The following is a 25,628-nucleotide window of genomic DNA, read 5'->3' as shown; positions in this document are numbered from 1 at the left end:
AGTCACTTCACAAAATTTAGTAAAAAATACCATCTCCATTAATATTGGTTTTTAACTTTTTTGATTTAACAAAAAAAAATTCAAAACAATGAAACCTTATCACTCTTTCCACATCACCCTCGCAGAAGATTTCTCACCATTTTTCAAACATTCTCAATATGATATCTTCATGAAAAAATTTAGGTACTGATGTTGGATTAGTTGTTTAAAAAATAAGTTGGTTTGTACAACCTTTCATCTTTTGTGCTATTCTTAGTTTGTTCTGTAGGAGTTGGAGCCATTGCACCATTTTTTCCTAAAAGGTGGAGATTGGTCACCAAAAAGGAAATTAATCTACATGTTACAATGTTGTTAAAAAATGCGAGACCTATGAGGGTAGTGAATTACGCTAATAAGCAATTTAGATTGGGAGAGACATAATTAAATTGTATTATTTAATTGAAGATTTCCAATTAAAATAATAATAAATCTACATTTATATATTCATATATTGATTGGAAGGATTCTCACAATGATCACTTCTTTCAATTAGATCCCCTTCAAGCCTTTGGGATACCTAATACTTTCTTATATAATATAGTTTGGGTTTGCTACTTGTTGGCGTGTTGGGGTAAACAAACTTGATGTGTTTTTTTTTTATCTTGCAGTTGGAGTCTATGGAATAAGAAAGAAATTCGATAACTTGAAAAAAGTGGTAGCTTGAAAAAAGTTGTAGAGAAAATATTAATCTCTCCTACCTTGACAAAACTCGTTGTCAATATCAACACCTACAAGAACTTTGTTGTGGAATATTATCAAAACTAATAGAAGGATATGAAAGAGTGTATTGTAAGAACCTTGACAAACACGGCGTGAAACTTGGAACATTGTTTGTAGGAAGAGAAAATTATTTTTCTTTTTTCCAAACATGTATGTTAGTATATTACAGTTTAATGAATACATTTTCTTATTATCATATATGGTTTCATACTTTAACAAAACATTCGCCAAGACTTCACAATGTTTTATTATTCAGTAAAATATTTGCCAAGATCTTATAAGATTTTATAATTCAGTGAAAGATTCTCCATCACTGTACAAGATAATATAATCTGGTGAGAGATTCGCCAAAAAAATTATATATACATATTATATTATTGATAAAATCACCTCCCATTTTTCCTATGTATCATGGGGATTAGCCCATTTATTATACATATAAACTTAGGGTGGTTCTTAAAATTTTCCTTGGCTTACAGATTCAACAAAACAGAAATCACTTCAGTAGCTAACCATGAATGTAATCTAAGCATACATATACAAAAAGAGGAAGCTCTACTGTTAAGGTTTAGCCCTAACCCAAGAGATTTATCCCTCTGATTCAACTCAGTGTTGGATCAAGGGAATGCTTCTCATTCTCATCAAAATGCCAAAAAATACATACGAGTAATCAGTCACAATGTTTTAGCTTGAAAATGCCTCTTGGCTACAACAAAAATAATCGAACCCTAATGAGGCCCTAGGCCTTCGTATTTATACAACTAAAGCTACCAACAACTTCCTTAAAATTAGGGAGGCTTGGATCCCAAACTCGAGATTAACTTGTCTTCAACTATCACTAACTTGGCTACCAATGACCTCGGTGGGCTTGGTTGCTTGTAACTCTGAGCTAATGAGATCTAATGGAGGAATCTCCAAGTGATTGATGAGTTAAGGATGGAGATTCAATCTCCTAAAACCCCTCTTGCTTGTCTACTTCGAGTTCCTTCACTTAAATTAGCTAAAAACTGCTCCAAATCCTACAATTAATGCACATTAGGCCACATGACATAAAATCTCACCTTTACCCTTCTCACTAAGAAAAATATAATAAAATATGTAAAGAAATGTGAGAAAAGTTGATTTTAATAAGTTGGAGAGTGGCATTAAGGTCCATATAATTTACCTATTGATGAGCCTCATCATCACCCCCTACTGAAAGTGTTACTCATCCTCTTAGAAACTTAATCTTTGTTCATGTCTTGCATTGCTCTTGTGGCCTCTCTGACATCCCATGCTTCTGTTGATGTAGTCTCCTCTAGTGGATAAAATCCTGCATGGTTCTATATTTCCTCCCACTACTATCTTCCTTCTAACATATGCAATAAAAATGGTGGATTGAGTTTCAAACCAATCCAGTTGATTTTGAGTCTCTGTCATGCTTCTTTTACAGTGCGGTCATTTCTAGTGCATCTCTCATTCTTTCAGGGGAATGATACTCCCTGATCCTTAGGTTGTATGGTAGGGTGCCCCATCTCCTTTGGCATTCTTGCTAGCTTTCATCCCCTAGCAATCTCAAGGTGTCTTCAAAATGAGTGACTGCTTTCTCTTGTGTAGCTAGGTATCTTGGTGCAAGCTAGGGATCATTGGTGATGATGTTGTGGGTGCTAATGACAGCCATGGTATTGTTCTTTTTTGCTCTGATGTAAAGGGGATCTTTTTATTCTCTTTTCAACACCCTCTTTACTTCCTTAGCCCTGGCCTCCTCATGACTCATCCATGATGCAAGGGCCATTAGTTGTAAGTCCCCCAGCTTTGCATTGGGGTCCCACACATTCAAGTATGTTAAGGCCAAGTTGTGTAAGTAGAATTCATATATCTTGGCCTTATCCTCTAGGGTGCTTTGGTCACATAGCTCAATGAACTGCCTATAGTCTTGGAAAGGCATAGTCCCCCGTTGTGCTAGTGTCTTTATCTGAAATTGCAGCCATTGATCTTTTAGGTACAAGGCATATGACTTTGGTGGCATCCTGCACTGGAGTGCCTCCATAGAGAGGCTTTCCATAGTGGCCAATTGGCTCTCTTTTTCCTGTACCTGCCTCCTCAGCCATGTATTTTCAACCTCTAGTTGAGATTTCATAGCTCATTCCCTATCTCTTATCCTACTCGACTCTCTTCCCATATCCAATAACTTCTCTTGCATATAGCCCACATCCTCTACATTCTTTGATTTAGAAATTTGCATCCAACAATGTGCCCTTCCTCTCTCCTTCTCAAGCTCAAAGAAGAGAGGGATGGAAAATTTATGTGGTATTACTCTGCCTCCCTCAATGAATTTGTAATAAGAGCTTACATTGGGTCGTGGGCTATGTTCCTGCAACTATTGGGATTCTCCCTTTAATTTATTTGGAGCATCTTCCTCCTCCTATACTTGTGTTGTTGCTTCCTTGCCTTTCCTTTGTCCTTGTTGTCCTTCCTGTTGCTTTTTCTGTGTTTCCTATAGTGCTGACATAGTTTCCTATAACACTTTCTGTGTTTCCTCTAGGATAATTTTTCCTTCTAAAATGGGGTCAAAGGTTCTTTGATTTTCTTTTTTGAGACTATCCCGGTGATAGGCCTCCTAACATAGGTGATTGGCGAATTTGGGGAAGCATGTTTTGATGTGCCCTCTTCACCTTTCATTTCTGGGGAGACTAGTTTTTCTTGTCCTTTTGGTGAGTCTCCAATAATGATAGGCGTCTTGGTGGGCGTTTGTGGTCTCCCCTATTTGATTCTAGTGCTCCTCCTCTTTTTGGAATATAGGGGAGTCAGCCTTTGCCTTTTCCTGTTGACTTTATGGGTGTGCTTAGGGTAGTCAAGGCAAGAACCACCTCCTTCTTTGTGGGTTCAGGAGAAACACTTGGAGATTGCTCCCGTTCCTTGGTATGCTTTTTAGGGCTTGCTTTATCCTTTTGTTCTTCCTCCCCACCATTCTCTTTTCCTTCTTCTTCTTCCTCTGTTTTATTTGTCTTTGCCTCCTCTTCTTCCTATGGTTCTTCCTCTTCTTCTTTAGGTTCTTCCTCTTCTTTTTCCTCAAGTTCTTCTTCTTCCTCCTCAAGTTCTTCTTCTTCCTCCTCACCACTAGAGGTTGGGTCGCTCTCATATTCAATTTCTTCAATTACAACCTCCCTGTCCATGTCCCTAAATGTGGACCATAGAATAGGGACTCTTAACTGGCTCAAGGCATCTTCTAGTATGAGCTTGATGAGTCCATGATGTGCCAACTGTTGATGTTTTCCTTCTTGTACCTTTAGGCTCATGTCTATTATTGATTGCAACAAGAAGTAGGGTACACTAAGTCTTTTGTTAAGGGGTAACTCCTCTCCAAATCTCAGCTCATGGAGGAATCTAAATTGTTAACCATAGATTATACTGAGCCTTCCTTCACAAGAAATATATTTGAGAATGTGATAGCTTACTTCATCCCAAGGATAGGGAAGACTCTCCCTTATAATCCCATTTTTGTCCTCAATTGGCTCTTCATCTCTCAATAAAAAAAATCTTCTTAGAAAAAGTGTTGCTAGCTTTATCCTCCTTTCTCCATTGCATGCCTAGAGGAAGTGTAGTGATTATGCTAATGATTTTAGGGGTAACTGTTATTGACAATCTTCTTACCACAGAAGTAGCATTGATTATATCCTGAGAGGTGAGTGACATGGAAAAGTATTGATCTAAATCATCAGAATATACTCTAAGCAGATAGAAGAATCCCAACGATTGATGCCTTCTAAATATCTCTACCATGGGGGGATGGAGGTGTATTCTGGATGTCCCTGTGGGCTCCCTTCTATTGAAACCTCCTATCATATTCTCCTCTCTAGAAAGTTTATTGTAGGGATTTTGGTGGTCTAGCTCTAGAGCTTTCCAAGGTGACTGTGGGTTTAGAGTTTAGGAGGGTGACTGAAATTCTCTCTTTATCCCCACACAATTCCTCCGCACAATTTTGTCTATCTCGAGGACAATTGTAATTACTAGAGAAAATTGCACATTTATTTTTATTTTTTCTTTCCTACCTATCAAGTTAAAACACAGACGATATGGTCCACCTACCTTTCACTATGATGCCTTGGGTGAGGAGAATATTTGAATAGTTGGGTCCTAGGCACCCCCTTGCAGAGTTTTTTGACAATTCCCACTATTTCTTGTAGTTCTCTACGTTTCCTGTAGGTGTTCCCTATAGGTTGGCCAAAACTGTTTTTCTTCTTTGATGGCTCTTCCAAGTGGTCCCAGTTCTCTTAATCTTGAAATGAACGATCTGTGCATGAAAGTTAGAAATTTTTGCTATTTATGGTTGATTCCTTGGAGCACTGTGTTGGCTGGCAGTGTACGTGATTTCCCCTTTTGGACCATTGGCCCACCGTTAGTTATCATGCAACCTTCCCTCGTAATCATCACCCACTCTTGTACAACTTAACTCAAACACCTTTTCTACTCATTTGCTTTGATGTGACCTTGCCACGTGGCCTACTGACAAGGAGTTTACTCTTTGTTTTCAAGCTGAGAGTGGCCAAGTTAATTGGCCACCTTCAGCTTATAAAATTAGCTTTTTCATATTCCTACACTTTTATCATATTCGTACATAGGAAACAGTGTGGATGAGGTGTCATACTTATGCCTTCCTTTGCTTGGTCGTTGCATGCTTTAGGGTGGCTCTATTGTGCTTCTTCTTGTTCAGGTACATGTTTTTCCTTGGCTCTTGTTTTGTTTATTTCACCCAGCTTATATATTTGACTTCTTTGTTGTGGTGTGCAGGTGCCTGGCCTCTTCCGTTGTTGTTGAGGTCTCGATAGGTGCCATAGCTTGTAGGGGTTCTGAAACTCTTATTTTACATGGATGTTGAAGCAAGAGGCATGGAGCACTGTTATTATCATAACACAAGTTGTTATAGGGTTTCCTGTAGTACTACAGGGAATCCTGTAGTTGCCTCTTTCATAATTCTTTTTTTTTTCACTTGCAGGAGGAATAGGTAGTGAGGTAGGAGTGGAAGGGGTGGAAATTTGGGCGATGTAGTGGTAGGTGAGTGAGACCAATGATGGTATGGCCCTTGGACTTTTGTGTTTTTTTCTATATATCTTTTTTCTTTTTGAGTGGTTTTTGATGGACACATAGGGTGGCATGGTCATGAGTTGGTGTTGGGTGAGATGTGGTGAGGTGACTTGTCCCCTTTTTCAACCCGAAATAGGCCTGCATCATCATTTCACAACCGAAATTCCATTCCTGTAGAGTTTCAGGACATCCTACAGTACTATAAGAAACTCTTGTAGTAACTATAGGAAATCTTGTAGAAGTCAAAAAATTGCCTACAACCTGGTTTTTGATGCTTGGAAATGAGGATAGATTATGGAGACATGGTATGCATGGGAGATATGAAGTGAATGAAGGAAGAATGGGGTGTTGCTTGGCTTGACGCCCTCTGAACTTGGTGTCCTTTGTTTCCTTGAAAACCTGCAAAAATCACAGAATTTTATTAGTGGGCAGGTTTGAGGTCCTTGCCATAGAATTTTTTTTTTGAAAGACACACATGTCACCTCAAAGGAGGTTTTCAACCTGTTTGCCTACCCTAGGTGCCTCAAGGGAGGTTTTGACCCAGGAATGTTTTATTTTCCTTTTTTCACTCTTGGGCTGACTCAAGGAGGTTTTCAACCCAAAAGTTGGCCTCGGGCACCTCATGGAGGTTTTCACCTAGGTCCCTTATTGTTTTTTTTCCTCTTTTTTCATTTGTTTTCAAAAATAAAACAGTCTTCAAGAATTTGGTGAGCTGGAAGTTGAGACACTTCCAATCACATTCACTTCCTTACTGATAGTATTGATAAACTCTTCCTTGGACAAAGGTCTTTTGTAGGCTTTAAATCTATATCCATTGATAAGAAAGGGGATACCTTCTTCATCAATGGTTTTGATTTGAACAACCCCATTTTCATGGAAATTTTCTATCACATATGGGCCTAGCCATATGGTCATCAATTTTCCTTTAAATTCCTTAAACTTGGAGTCATATAGTAGAGCCCAATCAACCTCTTGAAAAACTTTGTCTTTGATGTTTTTTTCATGCCAAACCTTTCTTTGTACTTGAGTCACCGCTGTTTGTAGGAGGGCCTGCACCCTGAATACATCTAACCCATTGAGTTAGAGCATCCTCTCTTGTTGTGCCCTTGTCACATCCAAATCCAACTGTTATTCTATTCTCAAAGTGTTGTACTCAAACTCAATGGAGAGCAGAGCCTTCTTCCCATAGACCAAATCATAAGGGGTGAAGCTAGTGGTTGTCTTCCAAGTTGTATTATAGGCCCAAGTGGCCTCCACTAGTCTGTCAGCCCAATATTTCATGTTGTTGGTCACAACCTTTATGATAATTCTTTCCATTGCTCTGTTGATAACCTTTACTTGTCCATTGGCTTGAGGATGGTAATAATTTGACTTCTTGTGCTTGATCTTATGCTGAATCAACAAATTCTCAATCAGGTGTGAGGTGAATTGAGTGCCCTGATTAGTGACTAGCTCTCTAGGGTACCCAAACTTGTAAAACACATTCTCCCTTAAGAACTCCGCCACTTTCTCTTGTGTCGCTACCTTAACAGCCTTGGTTTCATCCCACTTTGTCAAGTAACCAGTGCACACAATTATGTACTTTTTCTACCCTGATGGTGGATCTATGGGCCCAATGAAATCCATGCCCCACTTTTCAAATGGCTCAAGGGTCACTTGAGTTTGCAAATTCATTTCATCCGTTGGAGTATGTTTCCTCATTCTTTGGCACTGGTCACATTGACTGGTATATCTTCTTTCATCTTGGTGGAGAGTGGGCCAGTAGAAGCCATCTTGTAGTACCTTGAATGATGTCCTCTTGGATGCAACGTGACCTCCATAAGGCCCGTCATGACAGGCCAGAAGGATGTCTAAATTTTTTTCCTCCCTGACACATCTTCTCAGAATTTGATCTGGGCCTAGCTTGAAGACATTGCCCCCAATCAAAGTGAATGTTGCTCTTTTTCTTATAATTCTGTTCTTTTCCTTGGGAGGACAGATTTGGATGGAGCTATGCAGCCACTAAGTGGCTGGCTATGTCAACAAACCATGGAGAGAGAACTGAAATAGCAAATAAATTCTCATCTGGCAACTGATAATAATCCATTCCTTCCTCACCTGTAGACAAAGCTAGTCTAGACAAAAAATATGCAACTACATTTTCTCTACCATGCTTATCAATGATAGTTAGATCAAACTTTTGTAACAAAAGAAACCATCTAATAATTATGGCATTCACATCAGGCTTGTTCATCAAGTATATAATAGAAGCATGGTCAATATGTACAAATTTTTGGTAACCATCAATGTAATGTCTAAATTTATTCAAGGAATGGACAACAACTAGGAGTTATTTTTCAGTCACAGTATACTTCAATTCATCCTTGGACAGATTTTTTATGATGAAGTAAATGGCATAAGGTAACTTGTCATCTATCTGGCATAGAGTTACTCCAATAGCTTTGTCAAAGGCAATAGCATGGATGTGGAAAGGAAGAGCCCAATTTGGGCCTCAGAGTATAGGTGCAGTAGTCAACTTGTCCTTTAGGGTTTCTAGGGCCTCTTGGAAGCTTTTTGACCATAAAAATTCGGAGTCCTTGGCTACTTTGAGGCTACTTTGTTGAAGTCCTTTATGAATATCCTATAGTATCTAGCTAAGCCCAAGAAACTTCTGACATCCCTATACTTTTGAGGAGTAGGTACCCTCTTTATGATAGAAATTTTATTTGGGTCCACTTACAATCCTTCTTGGGAGATTGAGTGACCTAGAACAATCCCTGCATTCATCAAGAATTCACTTCTTAGGACTAAGGGATAATTTCATTTCAATGCATTTGTTTAATACTTTTACCAAGTTAGAGAGAGCCTCCAGGAAATCACACCCATAGGGGGTGAAATCATCCATATAAATTTCCATAGAGTCATGGACTAGCTCTACAAAGATGCTCAGGACTGCCCTCTTAAAAGTGGCAAGGGAATTGCATAATCCAAATGGAAGGACCCTATAAGAAAAGGTACTCCAAGGACACATGAATCTGGTTTTATCTTGGTCCTTTGGGTTGATCTGGATCTAATTGTGACCACTGAATCCAGCCAGGAAAGAGAAAAACTTCTTTCCTATAAGACCATCTAATACTTAATCAATGAAAGGTAGAGAGAAATGGTCTTTTTTGTGGCTTTGTTTATCTCTCTATCTTCCACACAGATCCTCCAATTCCTATTCTTCTTTGGGACCAGAACCAGAGGAGACACCCACTCACTATATAAGATGGGGTAAATGAACCCTGCATCCAACAACTTCTGCAATTCTTCTTTAACCATATCTTTGAGGGATGGGTTCATTCTCCTCTGAGGTTGGTGCACTGGCTAGTAGCCTTCCTTGATGTAAATGTGGTGAGTACACATTGAAGGGTGCACTCCCTTCTGTTAACAAGTTTAATCCTCTCTGTGGACAGAGACGATCCCTCTATCCCAATTAGTGGGTCTAGCATTTGAAGTGACAATCAACTAGACATCTTCTAGGTTGTAATTGAAAAGTAGAACGAAAGAGATGACCTACCTCGTTCTAATTCTATTCTAATTTCCATTGTTGAGAGCTCTAAACCACTCGTGTCACGAACTTGTTCCTGCTTCTATTAGCGCTTATGTACCTACACAAGTGATCAAGAGACAACAAAGCATGCCAAAACCAATAGAAAATCCAATAACAACCTACTTAACTGATCAAGGAATGTCAAGCTAATAAATACATGAACATATATATTTTGGGAAGATGAACCAATAGTTGTATATTATTTAAGGAATAAAGGGAATCTTACAACCAATGCCTTGATGTTGAAAGGCTTTCCTTGAGTGGTAATCCAAGTCCAAGCCAAGAAACTCTCCAAGAACTCCTTCTCCAAGTCTAATGAATAACCTCTAGGCACAAGCTTAGCATAAAAGTGCAAATAGACATAGACCAACCCGCCTCTAACCTGACCAACCATTTGGGAATGGGAGAGGATGAATATATAGGTTGGGAAAGGGAGTTAATATCTCTCCAAAGATAGGATTAGTTCCTTATCTCAAGGAGGTAGCTCATAGGGATAAGACCAAGAGGCCAAGTTGGGAGAATTCTACCTCATCTATGCCAAACAACCTTCAGCTCACCGCTCTAGAAGCTTCTAGATCACGAAGCTTCTCATCCTCTTTGCGAAAATTGCATTTTTTGGATCATCACAGGTATACAAATAAACAGAGCGATGCCATTGTGGGTTGAGTATAATGCAACATGCGATCATCGCGGTTTTTAGCCTCATAAGAGTGATGCTGCTCAAATTAGGGTTTTAGAGTTATTTCCTTCAAGGGAATCTCAAGATATTTTCCAATCGAAGTCTTAGGAAGGATCCGAATTGCATTTATGAATGACACGACATGATGGTCATGTTTCGGGTACTTTGAGGTATGTCACGAGGAAGTGTAGGAGGTGTGAAAAAATGATGTGTAACAGATGCCCGCTAAAGCATGAAGGTAGAACGAGGAGTGATGGCTGAGATGCTTTACGAGATTTTGCAAGGATGAGGACACGCACTGTTAGGGGACCTACAAATCAAGGATGCATATACATATACATATGTGATGTCAAAACATGAATCCACGGTATGGATGCAGCCATCCGAATAATAAGGACTTATGAAAAGATCCATGGCATGGGCGCAGCCATCTAATATAGAAGGATCATCTATAATATAAGATCTAAGGCATGGATGTAGTTGTCTGATATAAAAGGATCATCGTAAATGTAAAGTCCCACAGTATGGTCACAACCATTTGTATAGCAGAAACATGTCTACAATCATGAATAACATATAACTCCACGCAGTCTGAGTCATATCAGACAAGACTCAGGGTCTTGCACTGCATCCCAACCCGATCAAAGTACAAATTCTAACATGTGAATGAACGTGTCGCAATAGAGCATGCTAGAAAACCACCTGATTATCGGCCATTGATGTGGAATATTAACAGGAACGAGAGGAACCACCCATAATGACGATGGCTATCAGGGTACGACAGTACAATCCGTGAATGCAATAACAAATCTTAAGTCGAACACTCGTGGAATCACCCAATCGAAAGCCAATAGTGAAAACCTATCGTCGGATGCGAAGAACTTGTGATTAAGGTATGTAAGCTCTAAGATACTGAAAGGGAGTTTCTAAGTCATCTTCCTGGATAATGAGCTGAATTCAACAGGAAGCAACCTGTAGAAGGAGGGCAATGATGAGTCCCCCATCATTGACACGAAACAAGGAATAAAGTGGAATAATTTTTAAGACTGTAACAATGACTCAAACAATGTATAGGTAATAGACCGCAAATAGGACTTCTCTTGAACATATTGGCAACAAGACTCCGAAGTGTGGAAGCATTTTACTCAACATAGGACCAAGGGTCATAATGAGGAAATGGAATAGTCAAATGAGAGGAAAAAATGGATTACCCAAACCCGGGAGGACAAGTGACTAAGTGAGGATATCCCAAACTCGACACGAGAACAGAAGAGTGTCATTTTCAAGAGCGACATGCTGCCTATACAAAGGATGTTTCACGTTCATTTTCCCCCCACTATTTCTAGTGAGTAACTCTTTATTTTTACACAAGCTTGAAGAGGATACTATATGCTTGTCATATAAGTTCATCCTTTAGATGAATCCATCCTAATAAGTTTTACGAGTCCTAGGAAGGAGAAACTAGGGCTCGTCATGGTGACGAGTCTTTTGCCTTTTAATTTTTACGAGTTCGACAGAAGAATAACTCGGTATATTTTTACATTTAGATAGTTTGAAAAAGAGACAAAAAAGAAAACTCCATCATGTCCCTTTTCATAATTTGTCTCTCGAATCCGAAAAGGTAGAAAACAATATTCGAGAGAACCTCCTAGCCATGTTCGACTAATGTGTTCCTTTTTCGTACAATAGTCTATCTCAGTCTGGAAAAGGGTTAAACTTATACTGAGTAGATGTCAATTAATTTACTTTAACGAGTTCGAAACTGCAAGTACTCGAAAATATTTTCATGTTTTTGGAGTCTGAAAGGAGCTGAAAGAGAACTCCACCTGGAGGAACGAGTGGTATGAAAGGATAGCAATTGGTTCCAGCAATGATGGAACTGCTCAAAACATGTAATATTCAAGAGGCTGGCTAATAAGACCACTCATCACATATGTTCCTCAAGCAAGGGTAAAACAACCAAGTGAAAGCATATGATCGGCCAAAGAGATGGTGACAATGGAAATGAAAAAACCAAGGCTCATCTGGAAAAAATCCACTGATAAAAACAGAAATCACGAGATGTAAAGTGGGAATGGTTTCATTTTTAGACAAGCTTGAAACATGAGAAAAAAACTATGCTTGGATTTGGTTTCGTTTGTACACAAGCTTGAAATGAAAAAAAAAAAAAACTATGCTTGTATTTGGTTTCATTTTTACACAAGCTTGAAACAAAGAAAACTATGCTTGAGATAAGTTGGCATGCCCCCAACAAAATGACTCAATTCGAGGTACATGCCCCCCAAGCTTCATTTCATTCACCTAAGTATACTACAGGTTACTAACAAGTGGATGGAACCAAGTTTTACTTATGAGATCAAGTGAAAGACTCAACTAGGATTTTACGAGATCCAATCCAAGACTCGAATTGGAAGGGAATTTGTTTCATTTCTTAATGAGCTTGACATAGGAAAAGAAATATTCTCATGGATACCTATTTCATTTTTTAACGAGGTTGACATGGTAAAAGAACTATCCTCATATCCCTTTTTTCATATTTTAAGGAGCTTGACACAAGGTAAGGAACTTTGCTCCACCCTTGTTTCATTTTTTTAAGGAGCTTGACACAAGACAAGGAACTTTGCTTCAAGGTCATTTTTTCATTTTTTAACGAGCTTGACACAAGATAAGTAACTCTTCTCCAAATACCTTTGATCACCGACCAAAAGAGGCCATGGCTTCCAAGAGTTTCTCATTATATGGAAGAACAACACTCTGGAAGGGATACATGTCCAGGGATCCAAATGAAAAATCGGGCTCCAATGCCCCCAGTACATGGTGTACTACATCAACTACTAGATCATTAATAGATGTGAGCATGGAATAGGTAGCCACATAATTAACCTGTGATGAGGGTGATACCACTTGCACATAAGAACCATTCAGGGATGATGGTTGAGCAGGAGTTGATTCAGGACCAATGAATGTAAGTCGATCAATGATCACAATGATTCCTTCATGCGGGAAACACATCACTCGAAAGAGGGAAGAAAAGAGAGCTCCCATCATGTAAACATAGTCACGACCAATGAGTATATTAAAATCCAATGAGCCTTGGAGAACTGTCACGTCTATATAGATAGTCTTTCCTCCCAAAGTAATAGGCAACTTAGGAAGGATCCCTAACGGTTGACTGGTTCCTCTGTTAAAAGCTAACAGATTTTGGGTGACGGGGACAAGCTAAGGACAACCCAAAGCTTGTCAAGCAGTTGAGGACAGAATACTAACAAATGCACCCTCTTCAACAACTGTGCTAGGTACAACCATATGGTAGGCCTATACTGTAATCCGGAAAGGCACATAAGACGGAAGGTGATATCCTGCCAGTCAACTCCAATCAAAATAAGTGACTAAACTACTCAGAGGGGGTGCGTAGGAACATGAGATTTGACTTCTTGCTTGATGGGAATATGATAAATGCTCTCATGTACCTTGGGAATAGGAGTATTTACCTCCAGTTCATTTGAAACTAAAGAGACCAGAAGAACATGAGAATTATGAGGTTCACTCTCTACCGAAAAGGTGTGTTAACTGAAGGTGGAGTCAAGTCTACCATTTCTCAACCAATGGTTGGTCGAGAACAGACTCACTTTCAGAGAGAGCGGTGTTGACCAAAGATGACATTTGATCAATTACTAGATCCACTAGTGAAGTATCATGGGAAAGCTTTCGACACCTAGTCTGAAGACAAGGTTGAGAAGTTTTAAGGTTTTCTAACTCTTTGGAAGATTCATCCATAAGAGGACAAAGGTGAATGAGATGATTACCTTCACACAACTTATAAGGGAATTTAACTATTCCCTTTTTCCCATGAGATTTATTGCTACTAGTTGAGGGTTTTTCACCAGCATGATCACCAGAGACTGATGACAAAGGTCAATGTGAACCTTTGGACCACACTTCTAAGACCTTGGGAATACTAGGAAAATTCTGAAGAAGGTGGTCACCCTTACATAACATGCAAGGGTATTTTACTTTCCGAGGTTGGTTGGAATATTTTTCTTCATTAGTTGCATAGGTAACAATAGTTTTTTGGCTAACCCCTTGCTTATTTTTCTTCTTCTACTCCATCCTCTTCTTCTTCTTCTTAACTTCCTAGTTACTAGAAATCAAACTTTCACCAGGCAAAGAGGAAGAACAAAGTGAAGAAATAGGAAAAGAAGGTGAGGGGTCAAATTTATGATTAAAATGAAGTTGATGTCATTTAGGTGGAGGAGAACTCAGTTGAAAATAAGTTTGGACACTCGGAACCACCGAGGTCGAAAACAACCAAACTAGCATACCAATGGTCAATCTAGGAAGGGACAACGTTGCCATATAGGGAGCACCAGTATTTCCGAAAGAGGGAAAAGGACTAGGATTCCCATCATAAGGGTTTCCTTGATTGGTAGACTCAGGAAATGTTGCCATTGATATCAACCTAAAATATACTAAGGAGTATTTCCACAGGAAGGATGTTGTTCTGCGGTCAATTAATTTTAGAATTTGAAACAAAATCTTTGCCTTTTCATTTTTTAAGAGTCAAGAAAAGGACGAAAAGGTGACTCTTGTCAGTTTCGTTGGTTTAGAGAGCTTGAAAGGACAATTACTCGATGATCTTTTAAAATTTAAAGAGTCGGAAAAGATCGAAATGACTTCTAAGGTGAATCAAGGTAAAAGGAGTACCAAGTAACTGTGAACTACAATAAACACCTCAACAAATAAATTTACCAAGGACTTGACGTACATGCAGGTAATCTCCCCAAATGTTGTGTTTGGTGTATCACATTTATGGGACGGTAGACTTGGCTTCCTATGGATAAAGGTTTGCAACCTATAGGGGTTTCCCTTTATATACGCAACAGCTACTAAGTTTTAAAGACGTTGGAACATGTCTCTAGCCTAGACCACTAAATAAGAACGTTAATGTTTCAAATTCTCCTTAGATTAATTGGTAGATTTTAAAGTTGATCTTGAAATTATGTTTTGGTTTTAAGGCCTTAACAATGTTACCTGAACACCTAAGATGTAGCTATATGAGAAAAAGAAAACTTTTCGATTCAATGAAAACTAGACTAATCAAGGGAAGAAATTTCAATCAATAATGCATCATGCAAAATTCCCTCCACTGACTTTCAAATTCGTCTTCCAAATGAAAAATGTGAAAACAAAATCTAATCTTTCATTTCACTAAATGCAATGCCAAAAGTAAAAATGATTTCCACTTTTCACTCTCCTAAATGTAACTTTTCGAAAACAAAATGATTTTGACTTTACTAAAATGCATTTATATAAATTATGTTTTTCTTTTCAATTTGAATGATTTGATGCACCTAATATAGTTTTTTAGCTGTCAATCATTGAAAAATGTGATCTAATTTCAATGATGAATCTCAATAAATATCTTTTAAATGCAACTAATCTAATGCAATTTCACGAAAAAGAAAATTTCGAAATACAAGCTAAAACAAATGTGAAACAATGTTTTCAATGATTTCCACATAAAACAACACTCAATCAATCAGCAAAACAAGCATCTCAACAAAACCAACAAGCAGTAAGCAATGACCAATGTCTAGAAACCCTAGAATTCAGTCATATTTCACTTCGAAGCCAACGAGACAAATTTTGCAAATTAATCAAGGCAATCAATCAAAACATTGACAAATCCAAGAATACAGGATGGGAAAAGACCTTAGGGGCCAAGACATGTTGGATTCTAAGGAAGAAATCTTAAAAATTCTCATAATCAAGGATCATCTCTAATTTACATACCCAAACCCGCGATTATCACTACTTTGCATAGGAAAACCCACGATGGCATCACTACTTTGTATAGAAAAGTAGTGATGATTTTAGTGTGACCAACAAATGAAGAAAAAGCATTTCATCACGATTGTAAAGGTAAAAACCGCAATTCCATCACGACTGTTAAGGTTAAACCCATGATGGGCGAGGAATATGGGAAAAAACTAAAAATATTCCAAGAAACAATCTAGACTTAGCACTCTAAGGCAATAATCAGTGATTGCATACACCTATACTGATTCAGAAAAGCCGAAAAATCGATGGTTCATCAAACTAGAAAAAAGATCAAGGTGAAGGATTGAAAGGAAAGGATCATAGGCTCCCCAGTGGAGTTGCCATTTTGTTGACAAGGTTAATCCTCTCTGTGGATAGATATGATCCCTCTAGCCCAATGAGTGGGTCTAGAAACTGAAGCGACAATCAACTAGACATCTTCCTAGGTTATAATTGAAAAGTAGAACGAAAGAGATGACCTACCTCGATCTGATGCTATTCTAATTTCCTTTGTTGAGAGCTCCGAACCGCTTGTGTCATGGAATTATTCCTTGTTCTCTCAACACTTATGTACCTGCACAAGTGATCAAGACACAAAAAAGCATGCCAAAACCAATAGCAAATCCAATAACAACCTACTTAACTGGAATGTCAAGCTAATAAATACATGAACATATATATATATATATATATATATATATATATATATATATATATGGGAAGATGAACCAGCAGTTGTATATTATTTAAGGAATAAATGGAAGCTTACAACCAACACCTTGATGTCCAAAGGCTCTCCTTGAGTGGTAATCCAATTCCAAGCCAATAAACTCTTCGAGCACTCCTTCTCCAAGTCTAATGAATAGCCTCTAGGCACAAGCTTAGCATAAGGGTGCAAATAGACATAGACCAACCAGCCTCTAACTTGACCAAACCATTTGGGAATGGGAGAGGATGAATATATAGGCTGGGAAATGGAGTTAGGATCTCTCCAAAGATAGGTTTAGTTCCTTATCTCAAGGAGGTATCTCATAGGGATAAGACAAAGAGGCCAAGGTGGGAGAATTCAACCTCATTTACGTCGAACAACATCTATCTTGCCGCTCTGTAAGCTTCTAGATCACGAATCTTCTCATCCTCTTTGGGAAAATTTCCTTTTTGGGATCATTGCAGGTATAAAAGTAAACAGAGAAATTCCATCGCAAGTCAAGTATAATGAAACATGAGATCATCGTGGTTTTTAGCCTCATAAGAGTGATGATGCTCAAATTAGGGTTCTAGAGCTATTTCCTTCAGGGGAATCTCAAGGACTTTTCCAATCAAAGTCTTAGGAAGGATCTGAGTACACAGCATGATGGTAATGTTTCGAGCACTTTGAGGTATGTCACGGGGAAGTGCAGGAGGTGTGACAAAATTTTGTGTAACACCTTCGTTTCCTTATAACTCCAAGCAAAGGAATCCATATGCTCTCTTAGCATGTCACATAACTCATTTTCTTGATGTGTAGAGAGAGAGGGGTCGATTTTCAATGTTCTTTCTAGACCAAATTCTATCATCTTGACATGAGTAGGACTTGAGTTAGCTAGAAACAAATTAGTCCAAGGGTTATCTTCATCTTTCTTTACTAACTCCTCAAGAGACATGGTGTTGGGGGGCTAATTCTGGAGGATTTTCTTAGTCAGGTCATCTTCATCAAGTTTCCCCCCTCCTATAGTAGCATCTAGGGTACAAATTGGGGAAGAGTAGATTTCATCTTCCTCCTCCTCTTCTAACCATAAAGGTAAGTCATGCTCTAGAGATGGTTGAGCAGGAGGGTACAAGACCAATTGTTTGGACAAATGCTCATTTTTAATGGTCATATTCCCATCCATGCAGCTTATGTAAGTATCAGTAGTGGCTAACCATGGCCTTCCAAGGATGGGAGGATAATCATTGAACTTGGTATTAGGTTGGAGAACTAAGAAGTCAGCAGGGTATTCCCAGGAATCAATGGAGACCATCACATCCTCAACAACTCCTTCAGGAGCTACTGTGGATCTGTCTGCAAGCTGCAAGACTATTTTGGTCTTCCTTAATGATCCTTGGAGATTCAGTTTAAGCATAGTCTCCTTAGTCATCACATTAATGGCAGCCCCAAGATTGATCAAGGTATGGGGGACAATGATACCATCGATGTGCACATCTACCACAGGACTTCCAAGATCTATATACTTTGGGCAAATTACTCGCCCCAACTTTAAGTTAGACAACTATCCAATGATATTAATGGTAGGGGTGTATTTCTTTTTCCTCCCTAGATGTTTGAAGAATTTCTCCTTGATTAACTTGTTGTAGATGGGGACATCCTTGATAGCTTAGAGGAGCGAGATTTTAACACACAAGTTTTTCAATTCACCCAAAAGTTCAGTTTCTTCTGGGGTGTGTTGGATAGGATGGATTAATCTCTCAGGAAAAGGAGGTGGATTGGCTTGAGGAACACTCTCCTCCTTTTCCTCTTCAAGCTCCTCAGGTGGAGATGGAGGCTGGTTATCTAGAAGCACTCTTCCAGGCCTGAGGTAGATTTCTTTAATTTCCACAGCCAGGGCAGGGTAAGATGTTTCCCCACTATAGACCTGTTGTGCATGTTTGTTGTTCAGGTTCAGATTTGGTTGAGCGGGCATTTGAGGTTTCTTAGGTGGATCGGGGTGAAGGAGTTGTGATTGAGATGGAGGTGGAGGCATTAAGACTAGAGATTGGTTGTATGGGGGCCTCCACCCCTGGTATGGTGTATTCTACTGAGGTTGTGGGGGATCATATGGCTGAAATGATTGATTGGAAGTTTGGAAATGGTATTAAGCTGAAGAAGACCATGGAGAAGGTGTGGACCATGAAGGCTGAGAAATAGGACACCAAGAGGGAATGGATGCATTATTGTTAGGGTTTTAATATGAATAGGACACCCCTTGCATGCCTTGTTGGTATGGTCGAGGACCTTAAGACCTTCTTTGGTTGATATAATAGAGTTGTTCAGTCACACCTTCAGTTCCTTGATACACAACTTTCAATCCAGGTAGGGAAGGGCACTTGTCTATGGAGTGGTTCTCCTCACAGACCGAGCATATCTCTATAATATTCAATGGACATTCATTTCTAGGGTGCCTTCTGGTGCATCTAGGGAAAAAGACAACTAAGGCTCTTCTTTCTTCCTCTTGCTTCCTCTTGATTTGCATGGTGTCCATCTGTAGAGCAAGGGTATGCAAAATTTCACTCTTGAAGTCTCCCAACATGTTCCAAATTTCACTTTTGATGGATGTGTTGGAGGATGAACTGAACAAAGCTTGACTAGCCCTACCCTTCTTTATGGCTTCCCTAGAATGATTTTTGAAAATTATCTTGATATCATCATAGGATAAATGATAGATGTCCCCTCCTGACAACATGTTTAAGGCTTCTAGGAGATCTTCCTTGATCCCTCTAAGAAGGACTAGCTTGAGTGATTCAGAATTGAGGGTGCATCTGACCCTTTTGTAGCTGAGTTGGAACCATTCCTCATAATCTTCCAAAGACTCGTCATGTCCCAAGGTCATTCTAAAGATTTCTTCTTTGGTATATTTGGACCTACAATAATCCATGTACATATTGTTGAAGGCTTGTTGCATTTGAGCCCAGGTAGTGATGTTGTCCCCAGGTAAACCCATGAACCAATGCAAGGTTGCATCTTTGAGGGTGGATGGGAACAATTTCAACTTCGATTCATCCGAGGTATAATCATAAGTTTTGCATATGACAGTAAACTCAAACAAAAAGGTATCTGGGTCCTTTGAGGTTAAGACATGGAAGTGAGGAAGGGCGAAGGGGCTTATGTTTTTCATCCTAGCATCTCCATTAGTTTCTTTGATGGGAAAACCACCATCAGTTCTATGTTCAGCTCCATTTATGTTTTCAATCCCGTTTCTATTTTCAACCATGGTGTCGATTGGTGGAATGATTTCTTCTTCTTCTTCCCCAATAGGCTCTTCAAAGATCTTTGGTTGTTTGCCTAATGGGTCATCTAGCTCACAACCACCGAAGAAGAAGGAAGGTCGGCTATTATATGTGGTGGGGGTATTTGGAAATTTTTTCCCTAAGTTGTCTCTACTCCTATGAGGCATGAAAGGAATTTGTTTTTCTTTTTTCAGGGTTTTTTCAGAACTACTTGCAGAATGGAAAGAAAGCAGGATTTGCAACTATTTGATGAATGGAACTATTTATAAAATGGAAAGAAAGCAAATATTGCAACTATATGTTGAATGAAAAACAAAAAGGAAAGCAAGAATTGCATCTATTTACTGAATGTTAAGTGGAAAGGAATGCATAAATCACATCTACTTAGATTGTGCCAAAAAGTGATGAGCTCCAGTATTGCAGCAAGGATGTTGCAAATCCTAGGGCTACCAACTTTACTTCATTAACCCGGGGTTCGTACAAACTTGGAGGTGACATTTTTGTATACATAGTAGATGAAATGGTCTACTCTTGTCATTTTTCAACTGGGCGATAGACCACTAGGGTTTCTCAAACTAGTCTTCTATTGACTAGACAGAGCCTGACTACAAAATAGCAAAGGGAAAACTATTCTTAATGTAGAAAGGAAATGTTTCCTACTCTAGGAAATGAAAGTGTTGAATTGGAAAGTGTTATAAAGTGACATGAAATCATCTAGCTAAGCATCTACACATATTTCTTGCAAAAGAGACCTAACTTAACCTTGCATCTAACATCTAGTTATCTGGACTAAATAAGCAGGGAAATTATCCTAAAACAACTGTGACTACCGTATGCATGTACTAACTAGAAATTGCAGAAAAGGCTTTTTGATTTTCAATTTTATGAATGTAAATTCTAATTGAACCAATTTGAACTTTGGCAGGGGAGACAGGTATGGGGAAATAGGTCCATAATGGTGTTGAGGATATGGAAGCCAAGTGGTGGCCTAATCTACGCTCATATGATCATTTCTTATCAATTCAGGCTTAAAACTGGTTGCTAAAGGGTTTCTTGTAGTACTACAGGATATCCTAGTTCTACTATAGGATGTCCTGTTTTACTACATGAAACAGGTTGAAAGCTATAGGGAGGTAGGAAAGGTGGAATAAAATGTGGGAAAGGTGTCTGATGGGGGAATATGGCACAGAGGAGATGCACACTACCAAAGGCTCATCCCAAGTCTTCAAGATGGTTGGATTTTCTCAAGGAAGATGTCCACTTTGTTGTAAAACAAAAATTCGGATTAGGGGTTGGTAGACTTCGGCAAGGTTGGTGGAGAGAACTTGGATGAGGCTAGTGAGATGAGGTATCCCTGCAGATTAGAAACTCCTACAACAACATGCATTATTTTCTTCATTTATGCACAACTTCATTTATATATCGAAAAGATGAGTTGAATTTAGGAAAAAACAGAGTTATTAATGGCTAATGGCTAAGTCTATGAATGGAAGTGCTTTTAAACCATTTCAAACTCAAGAAACCAAAATGATAATTGCAAGTACTTCTAAGGAATTGAGAATCAATGATCTATTCAACAAGAAAATCTAAGTCATGCAGTGATCAAACAATAAATCTTCTTTGGGTTGTGAGAGTGGGACCCTCAAACCATGATCCCATAAGGGAGATGAGGCAGAGGCCACTACTACAAGATTTTCTGAAGTATTTACTTTCACTATTGTCCCTCTTATCTATATTTTCACTAATGGAATCAAACTAAGTAATCATCCAAATACTTGCAGATTAAACAAAACAAAAATCACTTCAGCAACTAACTATGAATGTAATCTAAGCATGCATATACAAAAATATGAACCTCTATTGTTAGGGTTGGGCCTTAACCTAAGAGCTTCAACCCTCTGAGTCAACTCAATGTTGGATCAAGGGAATGCTTCTCATTCTCATCAAAATATCAAAAATACATAAGAGTAATCAGTCACAATGTTTTATCTCGAAAATGCCTCTTGGCTACAACAACAAAAAAATCAAATCCTAATGAGGCCCTAGGCCTTCTTATTTATACAAATGAAGCTACCAATAACTTCCTTAAAATTAAGGAGGCTTGGCTCCTAAACTCAATATTAACTTGTCTTCAACTATCATTGGCTTGGCTGCCGATGACCTCGGTGGGCTTGGCTTCTTGTAACTCCAAGCTGATGAGATCTAGTGGAGGAATCTTCAAGTGATTGAGGAGTTAAGGAGGGAGATCCAATCTCCTAAAATCCCTATTTATTATATACTTCGAGTTCCTGCACTTAAATTAGCCAAAAACTGCTATAAATCCTGTAATTAATACACATTAGGCCACATGACATAACATCTCAGCTTTACCCATCTTACTAAGAAAAATATAATAAATTATGTAAACAAATGTGATAAAAGTTGAATTTAATAAGCTAGAAAGTGGCAGTAAGGTCCATATAATTTACCTATTGATGAACCTCATCACATATCACCATCCACTTTTGCAGGTAGAATAAGAGAAGGTGACATGGAAGGTAGAAGAAATGGATGGAGATGATGACAATGAAGAATATCATCTTGGATTTCCCATTCAAGATAATGATTTCAGTGTGCATATGAAGAACATCCCTCCATCATTTCTTCCCAACTTCCATGGTATGAGGTCAGAGGATCCGGAAAGCTACTCTTTGAATTTGAAATTGTTTGTAGATCTTGTTGGGATGGGGTCCCCTTGGTCAGTTTTGGGGTCAAAAACCCAATTTTTGATGTAAATTTTGGTAAAAATATGTAAAGTCTCTGCAATTTGTGGATGTGGATCACATATATAGTTAGAAGTCAAAATGGGTTCAACCCCTTTCTATGTAAATTCAAATAAGTTTTGAGATCCACTAATGGTCCGCAAACCATGGGATTATATGAAGAAAATCTATAAATAGATGTGTCTTATAAAGTAAGTAATGAATAATGGGTCAATAGAAGATAGCGTTTAGAGGAAGGAAAGGCTCTGCAGCTGAGTGCGCAGAGGCATAGAGTAGTGTCTGCAGCTGAGTGCGTGGACCCCTGCAGTTGAGTGCGCAGGGAAGTTTTGAGTCTGTAACCTCATATTGAAGATCAATAAAGAAGACTATTGGAGAAATTCGTGTGTTTTATTTGTTTACTTCTGTTATTTATGTTTGTGATACATGTTGTGATGAAATAATGTCTTTATAAAATAATGATGTATTGCGTGATTATGTTGGATAAGTATTATTAACTGAACACAATACATGTTAAGTATTTACGTGGAGATTAAAATGCATTCGGTTATGTTTATTAGCACTTAAGAAGATCTGCGTGAACGCATACCTAGGGTTTCTCTATGGTGCACGTAAGTGGATGTTGTATCTATTAAGGGTCCACAAAACTCTATCGTAGAACTCCACAAAGGTCTAAGGACCGTTTAAGTGAAGTTACAGTACCAAGCTTTAGGGGAATATAGGTCTCCGTGAAGGTAGATCTAGGGCAATAAAAGGACATCGCATTGATCTCTGGATGCGGAAACTTGGTTCCAACATCCCCCATACTGCTTTAGGTGAGACTTCAATCCGCGCTACGCAAGTTGATGCCAGAAGGGCCAGTGGTGTAGGGTTTTGTTTGGCATAATTAACTCTAAACCTAGGTCATGGCTCACTAAGCCAACAAATGGTTCCATTGTCGAGACTGGGATCTGCATAAAGATATATGTGATGTCGCATCATTAGAATCCGACCAAGAAGGAAATTGAGAAGTGGTTGGATAGGAAGATTCACGAATTTGCAGCGCAAAAGAACATAAATGCGCACTTGTCAAAGGAGCAGTGGTTGGACAGATATTTGTACACAGAAGTACATGAAATTTTCTTCTGCACCTTCCTAATCAAACTATACAAGTGGATAGCTAAGTTGGCAGATGGCCAAGGACGATGGAGGATTGACTGTCCAATAGTGTGGACTCCAGAGCTAGTGTGAAGGTTGGAAGCCTCTGAAGACAAGATCACGTGCAATGTTGACCACTGGCTCGATCGAATTATAGGAGGATTTGTTACAAAGTTCGCAATTGATATCTCAGTCAACTACAGCGAAGCAGGGCGATGCTTCTTCAAAGGACCGCGAGGTAAGTATTTGAGATCTTTGAATACCTAGATTAAGATTCTCTTGTGTGAAAAACGGGTTATGTCGTTGCCTTGATGTTTGGATCTACATGAAGTGGACGGATCTTCAGAAATTAAGAGAAAGAAATCCCTTAATATAGCCCATTGATTGGACCTCCCTCAAGTGACAACAAGGGAATGGCACAAGCCTCACCATAGAATGTGGTCCAGCTGATAAGATAGGGTTTTCCGTGGATACATCATCCATCCACCCCACCTCTATAGCTTACACCTTTGCCCACACCACCATCATTCAACATGTTGAACTCAGTAAAGCTGATGATTTTCAAGGGTATAGGGAGTGAGGATACATATCAATTCTAGCTTGTTGCGAATGTTAAGTGGATCGCACAGCAGATCACTGATGATAGCATAAAGAAGGCGCACTTAGTTATTTCTCTCTAGGATCGTGCGCTGACATGGTATATTAAATATTGTACAGATCATCCTTTAGCAACGCTAGCAGATAATAAGGATGTTTTAAACAAGTAGTTTAGTAAGCCTAAGTCTAACTCACAGTCAGTCATTGGATTTAACGAAATCATGATGAGGGCTGGTGAGACGCCCTGGGAGTTAGATCAAAGGCGGAATGTGTGATCTGTGAAGCTAATATGCAGCTTACAGATGGCCAGCACCGCGAGTGGTTTAAAGCCTCACTTCTGCCCACCTGAGGATTTCTTTATCATAGTAGAAGATAGGAACTCAAGCAGAAGCCCTGGAAATCACGATGAGATTGCATGAGACACCTATTCAGGACACGACTTTGGGAGTCCAAAAAATTCACTCGCAGTTGTAGAACCTCTGCTTGGAAATGCAGAGCTTGAAAAAAGAGAAGGAGGCTAGGCCAAAGGTGCATGAGGAAGTTTGGTGCCTCAAGTGTAAGAGCTAGGGGCATGATAAATACCATTTCCCTGTCTTTGTAAATTATATTACAGGGAGCGAATTGATTCCCTTGAGGTAGGAAGCTCTAGCAGGACCGAGTGTGGGGCCCGTACTATGGTGCGTTATTTGTCAGGTAGCCAGAAAACATGTAATGGATAATTGTAATTTGCTGTAAAATTTCGTTCAAAGGCCACAACAATTATTTTGCGATTTCTACTAATCAGTGGGCCATGATGAGTGCCATTGTCGTAGCAACGAATTGATGATGGATAGAATGCCTACCTATTGAATGCAAGCAAAAACTTGGCCTTCGGATCAGGGCACTAGGGGAGCACGTGGAGGATATCAAGGGCGAGGACGAGGATGAGGAGGAGGACCTAGTAGAGGTCATGGTAAGGTTATTTTCTATAACTGTGGGACACCGGGGCACTATGCACAGGAGTGTCAAAATCAGACACGCTCATCCTGTCAATACTGTAGCCAGTTTGACCACACTATCAAAGAATGCCCTCTCCTGATAGCTAAGATGCAGGAGGAGAAGGTGTAGCCTCAACACCCTACGCAGAACTTACAAATGATGAGAGTTGAGCCCTGCAAGGAAGATCTGAATGTAAATATTATGCTAAGAAGTCGAGTAACAACAGGGGATGATAAGGGAAAACAACTTGAAGAAGATGGATGGGTTCGCAAGGCCCAAAAAAATAAAGCAGGTTTTGATA

Source organism: Pinus tabuliformis, chromosome 5_2 (assembly GCF_031772625.1).
Source record: "Pinus tabuliformis cultivar Carrire ecotype Pingquan chromosome 5_2, CPIR1, whole genome shotgun sequence".
Taxonomy (NCBI): domain Eukaryota; kingdom Viridiplantae; phylum Streptophyta; class Pinopsida; order Pinales; family Pinaceae; genus Pinus; species Pinus tabuliformis.
This window is presented reverse-complemented; position numbering follows the sequence as displayed.